This window comes from Salarias fasciatus, unplaced genomic scaffold, assembly GCF_902148845.1.
Source record: "Salarias fasciatus unplaced genomic scaffold, fSalaFa1.1, whole genome shotgun sequence".
Classification (NCBI taxonomy): Eukaryota; Metazoa; Chordata; class Actinopteri; order Blenniiformes; family Blenniidae; genus Salarias; species Salarias fasciatus.
In genome coordinates, this window is record NW_021941407.1 from 27,407 (window position 1) to 36,815 (window position 9,409).

At 40.7% G+C, this 9,409-nt stretch overlaps 1 long non-coding RNA gene across 1 annotated transcript; it reads right to left on the reverse strand.

Moving 5' to 3' along the window:
• Nucleotides 1-5,215: 5,215 nt before the first annotated feature.
• Nucleotides 5,216-7,650, reverse strand: LOC115385809 (uncharacterized). The gene is made up of 3 exons (XR_003931180.1): nt 7,600-7,650; nt 6,532-6,629; nt 5,216-5,724 (listed from the first exon to the last, which is right to left on the reverse strand). It is a non-coding gene; the product is annotated as an uncharacterized LOC115385809 (long non-coding RNA).
• Between the last annotated feature and the right edge of the window lie 1,759 nt (nt 7,651-9,409).

The following is a 9,409-nucleotide window of genomic DNA, read 5'->3' on the forward strand; positions in this document are numbered from 1 at the left end:
TATGTTGTTGTGATTTCAGAACCAGTATCAGCTTCAGCGTCTTGACATTCTGCCTAAACAGATAAATTAATAGCTCTTATTAAAGCAAGGACACAACATTTACTGATACTTAATATGGTTTTTCGACTTAACTCATTTTTGGAGAAATATAGAAAAACAGAGGAACGTCTACAGGGGACGATATCAGACGCAAAGATGTGATTCTAAATCATTATTGGCCATCCAGCCGCTGGTGTGAGCAGCAGCTCATGCTGCCAGGACAGACTGCAGACACAGGGAATATTAAGACTGCCTTACTGATAAAACCATCCTGCATGATTTGCAACAAATCTCCACAAAACCAGAGCAACAATTTCAGTTAAGTGGAAAGAACAGATCCATGGTGGTGATGCAGAACATTCTGACAATGATGTGATCAAATCAACAAGAGCAACGTTTAAAATCACTCTAGAAGATCAGGCTACAGAAATTACTGACTACATGCAAACTCTAACCTGAATCCAGGTCACGGCACCAATTGTTGGAGTCCAGGACTTCCGTCCCGCTGACTCCACCCGGTTCTTTGATTCTATGCTTGGTATGAAAAATGTCAAAACGACTGACTTCAGATTATTACCATTTATTTAAGTATAGCTAAATGTAATGCTCAGCTGGACCTTACAGGGAAAGATACGTAGTATTTCACCCTGAAAGGATCCTGATCATTGATGAGACAGAGCTTTTATTCCATGTTCTTCTGGGCTGGGCCTGCTCCGACAGATAGGTTGGCCTTGTTCACCATTGCACAATTTGGTATTGAAGTCAGCTGCCAACCAAGAGCTGACATCCTTATGGAGGATGTTTGGAACACTAGTGTGTGTGTGTGTTAGTGTCTCCGGAACGTGAGTATGTTTACACTTTATCTTATAACCTTGGTGAACTTGTCTCAGGAATGGCCTAATATGCAGTTAATACAATTGTTCCAGGGTAGTGTCGTGGAATTTTATTTTAAAAAGTATCCTTGGCCAGTCACGGTGCAAAAACCCCACAAACATATATTCCAGAAAAAAGGTAAAATCTTCAAGTATATCCATTCTTGGTTCTTGAAGTCTTCCATCGTAGTTCTCCTCAGAAAAATCAGGCAGAGTCAGAGTCAGAATGCAAAAGGAGGACTTTATTCCCAAAAAACCCTCCTGGCAGTCAGGTTGACCAAAAGAACTGACGCGCGGAGCGCTCTCCGCTCCATCTATTTATACTATTTCTTGGGGGGTTCGTTGCTGCTTAATTAGTTCTCCTTCAAGACACAATTGTTCAAACATTCGTTGAGTCTCCTTCAAGACACAATTGTTCCCCCCTCCCTACAAAGGTCAATGTCCGTGACCCCTAGGGAGGCCCTCTCAGCCTCCATCAAGTCTCCTTCAAGTCTTCCCAAATGCCAGGTGTTGTGCAACAAATCATGGTGTTACATTTCTTGTCCAATGAGCCTCATTTACACCAGAGGGAGACAGAGAGACAATTGACCTGTCGTCTTAACTTTAGAAAAAAAAAAAACTGTCCAGCTGCCAAGAGGCTGCCGTAAAAATGAAACATGGCAGGCTGGCGAACAGAAAAAAGGATACATGTCTTTTCTACGCCTGTGTCTACTAGCATACTATAACTCACAGAGACATGCATTATATGAACAATAGTAAATAACATAATATAATAAGCATGATGTAAAGAATATTATAAAATTATTCTACATTTCCCCCCTTTGAGACTAACAAGTCTCATACTACACCACTATAACTAATCAACTACAAATTCTTCATAGCAAACATAAGCATTTGTCTGTAAGCGTGTAACGGCAGTATTTGACTGCGGCACATCTTGCACCTTTTCAAAAAGGTTATGTGGTTTCAGCACACACGTATGAATATACTAAATCACCTACATAGAATGATTACAAACATGATACACATTCCCATAAATGATCAATACTAAGATTATATGACTAACTTAATACAGAGATTATAATACTAATGGTTATTTATCCTCTACCAATCAACCTCTTAACTGAAACCACCAAATAGAGGGATACAAGCAGCATTACACTACTCAGTGAAGCTAGGGGTATTATTGGGTGCAGCGGGAACCGCTTCCTGCTGCCAGCGGAAATGCTGAAAAGCAAATCATCTTTTGCGAGTGGCAAGTATTGACGCACACAGTTACGTGGTGTATCTTCCAACACCTGAACATCTTTCATCATCTCTCCTACATCATTCAAAGGCATGGTGGCAAGGTCCTTCCGAGTATAAACACAAACTTTCAGAAACCAGGATCCTACGCGAGCATTGGCGTCGCTGCCGTCAGATGATATTGGGTCATAGGTTGGGGAGAGAGGTGTCTCCCTGGCTTCTCAGGGGTTCGGGGACCCGTGGGTGTGATCGGCGTCCTTTGCTCCTGCGATGGAGTGCATCCCTGCATCGTCATGAAGGGAGGGGAGGTGAGGAGAGGGTCTCAGGAACTGGTGACATAGGTTGGGAGGGGATGCTGGTAGTAGGTCCTCGGAGGCTGATAGCGGCATGGAGGTGGAGCCCAGTACACGCCGGTGGACTCTCGTGGACGAGGTCTGCTGGGTCCTGGTTGAAGATCCCCAATCGTCAGTTGCCATGGGGCAGGCTCCATCTGGAAGACACTGTCCGACGTCCTCTCCCCCGTTTGGTCTCGAATCATCGATGGCATGTTGTCCAACAGGAGTGCATTCCAGTCAATATTGCTCTCTGCCATGATTTTCCTATAAAAACAAATAACCCATTAAGCATTTTCTAATGGTATCACCATCGGCACATTGTTACCTTTTTCATTTTTTTTTCCATAAACATTTTCTTCTTTGTTTCCCATACTACCCCTATCCGGAATTTGTCCGGAACTAGCTAGCACTCCACCTACTGTGGGGTGAGGTAGCATAGCAACCTTACGGTCGCAACAACCTATTGGTTGTGTTAAACTTTTTCATAATCTATATCTTAACGGTCCTTCTCCTGACTCTAAATCTCCAGAGCCTATTTGTTTCTAACTTAGTTGAATCCTCCCTGAATCACTCCTTTGCCTACTTGGTAACAAACCACTACTCCTAGTTTCTCTGCTACTTTGTTTGGAGATCAGTCTTTAAGATCTTATTTCTGTCTGGCTGCGCCTAATCTGCAGGGGAGGCGTCATCTTTTCCCTTCCTGTAGCCGCCTCTTCCCTGCGTGGAGGTATTACCTTCCCCTTCCAGCTCAGGTGGTGTCTGCTGATGCTTTGAGGGCGGTCTGTCAGCCCTGCAGCAGCAGTTTCAATAGAAACAAACAGTCTTACCCTCGATGTCCTGTGCAGTGCAACTAGGTCAGGACAACTTTGAATGGACCTCCTCGTCTCAGTTGGTTCCATTCCTTCTGAAACCTTTTATGTATACCCCCTCTCCAGGTCGCACTCATTCTAGAGATGGTGTGATTTCAGCCTCTCTGTCTTCTTTGGCCCCTTTTACCTGTTGAAAAATCACCTTACAAATACAGGACAATTGTTGAACATAACTCCTCAGCTGTTCACAAGATAGACCTTCCTAAAGTCCCTTCAAAAAAGGTATAGGCATGGTCTCTCTATGCATATTTCATGCAGTGTTAGATGGGTTAGTGTGTTAGTTTAGTTAGTTTGACAACACTTAGCAAAACATTCTTAGACATCTTAGTTTATGTTCTCTGTTTGCTATGAACTTAATTCCCTTAGATTTCAAAATTCCCTGCGACTGTGGGTTATATACATCCAAACTTCTGCTGGATCCCAAGTATTTTCATAATACGTTTTATTACCTCCACCACAAAGTGGGATCCATTGTCTGAACTACATGTGTCAGGAAAACTAAACCTTGGGAAAACCTCTCTACACAAAACTTTGCTACAGATCCACTGTCTGGTGCATAGGTTGGTACTTCTTCCACCCATTTGCTGAAACAACATATTACCACAGGAATATATTGCATGTATCCAATTCTTTGAGTCATATCTACAAAATCTATCATCAGATGATGAAATGGACCGTCTGGTGGAGGAATATGCGCAATAGGTGCCGAAAAAGATTTCCTTGTATTATACTGAGCACATACTTCACATTCATGCAGCACTCGATCGACTGTGGATGCCAGAAATGGTGACCACCAAACATCTCTTAAGCGTCTTAACACTTCCCCCCTTGCGCAATGGTCCTGACCATGCACATTCCTAATACACTCAAAAAAAGCACTCTTTGAATGAACTTAAAAAAATCATGGAAAGTATTTCCACATGATTAAATGTCTTTTCTTCAGCATTAAACAATTTAGTCAGTCCAACATGATGTATTTAAGTTGTTTCAACTTAACCTTTTCGGGTTGTGTGAACTAATTTACAAGGTTTGGGTCCAAATTAATTTAGTCGCGTTTATTCAATTGATTCATTAGGGTTCTTGTAACTTGTTTACTATGGTTGGGACTGACTAACTTTAATACTATTAGACCAACTAATTTGACAGTAGCCAAATTACACCAGTATATTAAGTTGATCCAACCCAGGTTAAATATGTCAGCCAAACACAATTTCCCATTGACTGACCAAAGCCATTTAATTAAATGGAAATACTTTCCATGATTTAACTACATTCATTCAACGAATACAATTTTAGTTTAAACAGTTTGGTGTCAAGTGGAAAGAAACCTAAAAGAAGGTACACAATTCCAGACAATTTTTGTATTTTTATTTTTCAAAACAGTCACATACTCTCAGTAAAATGAAATGGAACAGTGCAGCAGTATGCAACAACACAAGCAGTGTGCAACAACACAAAAATGTTGCTTTTTTGGGCTAGCTGAAATAAACAAATGGTGGGCGTTAACAGAAAATAAACAGGAAAATGCTGCCGTAACATTTTTTCTCCAAGTAGGCAGTAACAGTTTAACAAAAGCAGTAGCTTCAACAAAATAAAAATGCAGTTCTCTTTTTCAAATAAAAATAAAAGATCACAGCGCTTCCCTGCTTTTTTTTTAAAAAGAAATATGCTCAGAGAATAAATCACAGTACCTAATAATAGAGCCATATAAAAAAAAAACCAGATACAGTCAACCTAAAATATTTTTTTGTTGCTTTTTTTTCTGACTTATCAAACAAAACACTGCTTTTGGGTTAGTGCAAATCAAATGGACAGCACTTGATACTTAATCCACTTCAAAGGAAAAAACAAAACAAAAACAACAACAACCAAAAAAAGACAGTATTCAAAATGAGACTATGACAAGATTATATCTTGTCTTTCTTCTGACCATTAACTGTTGGGAAATGGGACTACCTCCTGAGTCTCCTTCCATTTTAATATTTGTCCTTCACAGATAACTAATTGTCTGAGCTCCAATTCCTGTGTGAAGGATTCTCCATCACTTCACTAACGGCAAAGGAATGTTTTGAGAGCTTGTACTTCTCTGGATAGTCTGCTTCCGTCTATTTCCATTATGATTTTCTGAAGTGCTTTGAAGGTACATTTCAACTCCGGAGGATAGCTCAGGTTTAGAGCATATACAAGGGCGAGCAACATCGCAACAGCAAAAGGAACATTTGTCAAGTTGTTGAGTACCTCCACCCCTTCCAGAAGGATTCCAACATCCTCTGGGTCATCAGCAGGCCCGGCTCCTTCCTGTCGGATGACAAATATTCCAAAGACCGTCTCTGCCATAGCTGTTCCGGAGCCTTCGTCATCAGCCTGCCGAAACAATTCAGAAAAGGTCAATAATTTTTCTCTGATATACATTTGATTCCCCCCCCCCCCAATCAGCTTAATTCACATAATCAATACAAATGACTGACAGCACTTCCCAATACACACAATAAGTGTCATTACAAATCGAAAGGAGGCTTATTTGATAGGTAGAAAGAGACGGGCTCAGCAGGACAGACATCGGGACAGATGTTTGCAATTCAGAGATCTTCTTCTTCTTTGGAGCGGGTGGCGACCAACAACTTTGGTGCTCAGCGCCACCTACTGCGTCTCTTGGTGAATGTACTTCAGTTTACTTCCTGATCACCATATTCACTTCAGAGATCTGCAAAACCACAACAGCATGTATTTTGCGACACCGGGCTGTCATGGAGGAGTGGCGTGAGCGGACCATGAGGAAATATTGTTGAAACTAATGAGTTTTTGGACGATTAAAGTCGTTTTGGGAGCCGGCGCCACACATGCCCCATTGGCTAACAGTATATGGAGGTCTGCAGCTCGACTATGGATCTAAATTTCTCCCGGACCACTTTTCAGATCAGAAAACCCTTCTGAGTGAGTATTGTTCTACATCTTTCTATAAACAACGTGAAAACAGTTGAATCCAAACTTATCCTTTAAGGTACATCTGTCAAGAAAATACATTTGGCTGAAACTGGCACACATCAAAAAAAATATGCAAGATCTAATCTCTAGGTGAGGCATCGCTGTAGCCACACTGCAATCCTGCACTGAAAATGTTACTAAGGATTTTAACCACCACCGCCGCCATCCCCCAAACACATTTCATACCTTTTCCAGAAAAGATGTCGTCACTGATGCAAACGAATGGAAGACAGATGCAGTGGGACAGCTCACTTGAAGACACAGGACACTTTGGTGACAAACTGCTGTGAGAAAATGGGGGAGATCAATCAATTCTTGTCCATCACAAGACAACAGTTGACAATTGACAGATGCAAACACAAGTAATGAAAAGGTGCTTTTCATTTTGAACATGAAAAAACATTTTCATAAACACATCAGCTTTGCTTAAAATGCTGAGCTCTGCTTAGAAAATATGGGCTTTATTTGCAGGTGTGAAATTAGTTATCAGTATGACAGTGGCACAATAAAAATCAAGTTAATTGTGCTTTCTAGAATATATGACAAGAGATAATAAACTGACATTGATATCAGATTTCAATACTAAAATACATAATCCAGTGTGAAAACAAAGATGCTACAAGATGTTAAAAGATTCTTCCATTATTATTATCATAATTATTATTACCACAAAGCAACATTATCCAAAAAAAAAAAAAAAAAAGAAACGGACTGCAGTATTGTTAAACAAATGAACAGACAGAACACTATTCATACAGCCAGGCAACTATCCATGTAATCTATCTTCAGGATTAAAAAGACAACTGCAGGAAAAGAAAGTAGACAGCTGCGCATCTATATCTGCCATCATAATAACAAACGGTTCTTTTTGAATATTTAGTTTATTTACTGTACGCCCAATATCGACATGTCTCCACCGTCCGCATGCGTTTGTGATTAGCGTTTTAGCTTTAGCACCGAGTGTCAAAAGTTAAAATATTTTAACTCTGACTATGGGCGACCTCAGGTGGCTCGTTCTGGGCTACAGGACGCGAGTGCAGAGATCGCTCGTCGTCGCTCATCGTCATTGACTTTGCAGTGAAATTGGTCGCCGGTGCCCTGAAGTCATGTCCGGTGTGAATACGGCATAAAATACACCAACCTGCGACCAAACAACCTGTACACAGATCCGCTGCAACGCGCACTAACCAGCAACATTTATGCATAGTATTTCGTTTGCATTTAGATGGCTAATAATGAAGTTTTATAACATACCTTTTCCATGAGCGCGGTCACTTCCTCTTCTCAGGTGTCACTGCGAACTGTCGCAACAGCAAAGTCTCGCGGATCATCGCGATATTCATGTTGCTTTCACTGCCTAGTTGTACAAACGCAATTTCTTCATGTTACTGCAATGTGAATTAATTTAATGAATGTTTAGTCGCTTAACTTCATGTAAAGCCAACATGATTTTGTCATGTTTATGATGGAAACACTAAATTATAGCTTAGATGAAACATGTTACAATTGAGTTAATGTAACAGCCTACCAGTTTGCTTATTTTGAGAGTAGCACAACATAGCAGAGACAGTGGCAAGACAAAATGTCCAGTACAACTCCTCCACAAACCCCGCTGCGGCCCATCCAGGGTGTTCATGGCCATACCCCTTAAGCCACACCGTTTTTCCTTGCAGGACTGCCTTGTCCTGTGCTGCTATAAGAGAAGATAAAATAGTTAAGGTTTTACAATCAACTGCAAACAGTATGGGGCACATACTTACCCTTGCTGCCTTTTTTCCTCCTCATCAGTTAATTGATTACCTTTTGCTATTAAGTTGTTTGGCTTTTGATTGGCAGGGCATTCAATCACTGTAACTGCCATCGAAAGTAACATTACTTGTAAGAGTTTGACAATTTCATCTACATGGGTGCCCTAAAAGCCTTTATTTCTGCCAATTGGGCAGAGCATGGTTTTCTCAATTTAGTACTTCCAAAAAGGTGCCATCTGGCTTTAGTTCAATTATGGCAAAACCCACATGGTTGTCCATGGCATCCTTAAAACAAGATCCATCCATAATTAAAGTCACATCAGCCATTATTGGTTGGTTGTGTAAATCATCACATTCCCTCATAAAGTTATCTGTTTCTTGTTCACAGTCATATTGGATACCCTCATCAGGAGTTACCATTTTAGTGGCAGGATTCACCGCTGCGCACCACTGGATTGTGAGCTCAGGAGCATCAAGAATAACTTCATCACCTAGAACTGGTGCCGACTGCAGGTCCTTATTCACGTTTAATTGGTCTGCAGCTTTTTTCAGTGCACATAATGGAGCGTTTTTTTCTTCCTTTCTTTTTTTCTTTTTCCAGCATAGTCAATTATCCATGGATGGTCATATCCAGTCATCCCCAGAAAGGAAAGCATTTGTCCTACCGTTAGTGGCCGTGGAGCTTGAGTTATCGCCTCTATCTGTGATGGTGCTATGTTTCTTTTTCCTATGTCATCTACATACTGTATTACTATGCTTGCAACATCCAAATGCAGTAAATTCTGAGCTAATAACCTGTTAAACACTGATGGACTTTCTATATAACCTTGTGGAAGTCGAGTATACGTATATTGTTGTTTCTGATATGTAAAAGCTAAAAGATACTGTGACTCCTTATCTATCGGCATACTGAAAAATGCAGAACAAAGGTCTATTACCGTATACCATTTAGTATCTGGTGGAACATTTAACGATCAACATATGTGGATCAGGGACAACGTAATTGGATCAGGGACGACAGGAGTCCCAGCATCGACAATGGCATTGACAGCTCTTAAATCATAAACCAACCTATCATCTGTAGAATTGGGTTTTTTCTTGATTGGAAGATTAGTGTGTTACATTAACTTTTTGTTTTAACTAGCACTCCCATTGCTAGTAATCCATTTATGGTTGGTTCAATGCCTTTGATTGAATGTTGCTTCAATGGGTACCAATTTCTGTTTGGCAGTGGATGGGTTTTACTGATTTGACTCTGCCCCCATCAGTCTTATGTCTTGACCATACTTCCAGTGACACTTGTTGGAGAATTAGCT